Source organism: Octopus bimaculoides, chromosome 18 (assembly GCF_001194135.2).
Source record: "Octopus bimaculoides isolate UCB-OBI-ISO-001 chromosome 18, ASM119413v2, whole genome shotgun sequence".
Taxonomy (NCBI): domain Eukaryota; kingdom Metazoa; phylum Mollusca; class Cephalopoda; order Octopoda; family Octopodidae; genus Octopus; species Octopus bimaculoides.
Window position 1 is genome coordinate 24808010 of NC_068998.1, and position 4131 is coordinate 24812140.

The window sequence follows — 4131 nt, forward strand, 5'->3', positions numbered from 1 at the left end:
GTTTGCATGTATATGTATCTTTGTATGCACACTCACACATATATACATAGATATAATTCAAAAATAAAAGGAAAAATAAGTGGAAAAAAATTAAAGTATATTGATCTTTAGTAATACATATTTTCTGAGAATTCACATGACTTTCTCCCAAAATTCCCATGATGATTGTTGCGTGGTCCTAGTTGTAGGAGCTGTTGCAGGAGCGCTCTTTAGTATTAGTAGCAGTAGCTGGAAAGCCTATTATTGGTGATAGCAGCAGTAACGATGTCAATGACTGTAGCAATCGTGGTTGTGTTATTCTACTTAGTAGGAGTAATGACAGCTAAAGCTGCAGTAGAATTACCTGTGGTTGTCTACTTTTTCTCCTAGAAGTATTCAAATTGGCCAGTATTTGGTTACAAAGGTTGATTTTTGCAGATACTTTACTGCAGTCTTAGATTATTGCTAGTTGTTTTATGATGAAAAGCATACTTTTGTTTGGTTACCTGTACATGTGACTATATGTTCACTGAGTTTCTGCATTTTCGTATTTTAATTTGTGATCAATGTAGAATCATGCTTGATCTCAAAGATCCTCTAGTGCGTCCTATCTAATGCTCTTTACATCCGTAATATATAATTCCAGGGGTTATGTTTTCAGATGCGAAGATAAAGTTTTGAAGATTTGTCCTTGTTTAAAAGGTATCTCTATCTTTCTGTAAGATTAAAACTTCTAAGCGTGGTTGGAGTTTTCTAAATATTTTCTACTGTTGGTCATGTTGTAGGGTGCAGATTGACCATTGTTATATCCAACTCATTTTTCGTTGAACTGATTTTGAACCTGTCTGTTAATTTACTAATCTTCTCCATTGTGTGCTTGTCTGTATTCCTTTTAATTAATTTTTTTTTCACAATGTCATTTATTTGTTTTAAAATTATTACACTGATGGACCTTGTCCATTATTATCCTTCATCTGTACCTTTACTGACTATAGAGAAGCTGCACTTCTTTGATCTCAATATTAATGCTTGCTTTTTACGTTTTATTGGAATATTTATGTTTGATGTTCTTTTTAAATACATTATATTTTTTCTCTTGGTTTTAATTTTTTTTCTGTTTTTCACAGGTGATGAACATTCGTAGTGTTTCTGCTGGAAGATTCTTCAATATCCTTTGTAAGATTTATTGCGTCAGCTTTAAAGTTAGTGTGAATTTAAGTCCATATTACTAAAGTTTTCATTTTTAAGTTTTCATTGTTAAAGATTTACTATATTTGGCAAAATTGGTTCAGTGTTTTTTTGACATTTTATAACATAATTGTTTTTCTTTTCTCGTTTATGTTTAGAACACCTGTTGCATTTTTTCTTTTATTATTCAGTAAGTCAATTACACCGCGCTTTAATTTGTTGGGTGGAGAGTTTCCAGTTGTTGAAATGTTTGGCATTGATTTCATGCCATATACCTTGGCTTGTCTTCTCTCTAAAAAACTTTCGTTGGGTTGACGTTCTATTTTGTTCTATTCTTAAAGTATTACTGTCAGCATGTGTTTTACGCTAGTTGAGTTTGTTTCCGCATGAATTATTGGATTTTGCCCCGTTTTCGTTTGCGCCCACACATGAATGGTTACAGGTTGCCGCCTTTAGACTGTTTCATTTTGTAATTTGAGTTAAAACGAAATGAGATAAGACTCGTTCTGCTGCTGTTGTGTTGTTTTACGAATGTTTTTATCATTCGCTTCAATGCACACACACACACACGCACGTATATATATACTAATATATATATGGATTTATATATATTTATTTATATACGTGGGTTTGTGTGTGAGTGTGTGTGTGTGTGTGTGTGTATGCGCGCGCGCGCGAAGGTGCTAGACGCCTGATGAGAGTTCCAAAACTTCTTAATGAACGACCACACATGATTTGGTTATAGCAATGAAATGTTTTATTCAAGAACTCTATGCACCGTCCAGTCTAGGAGTCGAATGCCAGATCTGACGATCATCAGCGCAATGTCCACACCTGGGTCATACGACTTCATTGTATATGTTGTTGAGATTACTTTCCGATGATGGATTGTTAAATGTTTAATTAGATTTATTGCTCTCTATATATATATGTGTGTGTGTGTGTGTGTGCGTATGTGTATGTGTGTGCGCGTGTGTGTGTGGGGGGGGTTGTAAATAAACATATGCTTACATATATTTCTTTTATTTCTTTTAATTGTTTCAGTCATTTGACTGCGGCTATACTGGAGCACCACCTTTAGTCGAAGACATCGACCCCAGGATTTATTGTTTGTAAGTCTGGTATTTATTCTGTCGGTCTCTTTTGCCGAGCTGCTAATTTACGGGGATGTAAACGCGCCAGAATCGGTTGTCAAGCGATGGTAGGGGGACAAACACAGACATACAAATCTGCACATAAATATATACGACGTGTTTCTTTCAGTTTCCGTCTACCAAATCTACTCACAAGGATTTGGTTAGCCCGAGGCTATAGTAGAAGACACTTACCGAAGGTGTCACGCAGTTGAACTGAACCCGGAACAATGTGATTGGGCAGTAAGCTTCTTACCACATATATAAAAAACATATATATAGATATTATTGTTTACAATAATATCAAATGGCATAGCATGCGTAAAAAAAGGTGCAACAAATTGGACCAGTACTCTAAAAATAGCAGTCGGAAGGGGACTACAACCACAAATTTGCACTGACAAACATTAATTGAAATCGGGGAAATGAGCAGAAATTCTAAGCCCATGTACCAATAACGAAAAAAACCCTAAATGGAAAAGCCAGACATATCTGTATCGTCACGATTTCAAACTTTGTAAAGATGCGACTTATTTCTCATCAGCAAGTTTCACTGACCTGAGGGTTATAGAACACGCCTATCATAAACAATGTGTGCGATGGCCGTTTTTTAATGCCGTGGGAAATTTATAAAGGTGATCGAAGTGAATAATAAATTATGAAAATATATATAGATATTATTGTTTACAACAATAACAAGTGGCATAGATTGCGTAAAAATATACCATAAGGTGAAAAATTATTAATCAATAATCAAGGGTGCTACAAAAAGCACCAGCACGCTAAAAATAACAATCAGAGGGCAACTATGACCACAAACTTTCCTTGATACACATTAATTGATATCGGGTCAGCAAGACTCGCCGATGAGGACTAAGCGGCATCTTCACAAAGTTTGAAATCGTGACGATACGGATATGTCGGACTTTTCAATTTACGATCCTTCTCGTTATTGGTATGGGGGCTTAGAATTTCTGCTCACCCCCGCTCGGTTTCAGTTAATGTGTATCCATGAAAATTCGTAGATGTAGTCGCCTTCTGATTGCTATTGTAAGCTTGCTGGTGCTATTTGTAGTACCTATAATTTTCTGTGTGTGTGTGTGTGTGTGTGTGTGTGTGTGTGTGTGTGTCTGTGTGTGTGTGTATGTGTGTGTGTGTGTGTGTGTGTAAATAAATATGAGAAGGCATGGTATTATTAAAATACAATCACAATTGGCGAGTTATCAGCCGTACAGGCTGATAAAATATATACATACCATATAAGATATGTATTTACGTAAATGTATATGTGTGCGCGCGTGTGTGTGTGTGTGGACACTATATGAGCACCCACATCGCTAAACTTAGAAGTCAAATATACTTCTTTCTATGCCACAGAATAGTCACAAATCTACTACAGGCATGGTAGGAAAAACATTCTAGTAAACATTAAAAGCGTCTAACTTCTACTAGGTCAATACAAGTAATAATGCTCAACTTGGTGCCGATTTCGAAATTAGCACCAAATTCGTGCCAGTTTCTTTTCGCCCAAAGTCTGCCAGCTAACTACTACTAAAATTGTCCCCGACTATGCCCGCAAAAAGTTCGTTTGAAGTGACCAGACACTATTTAAAGAGACAAAATAGTGAAATTAGTTATAAATACATATTAGAAGGGATGGTATTATTAAAATACTATCACGAGTGGGAAGCGAGTTATCAGCGGTACAGGCAAATTACTAAAATATATACATACTATATAAGATACGTACTTATGTATGTATGTATGTATGTATGTATGTATGTATGTATGTATGTATGTATGTATGTATGTATGTATGTATGTATATATA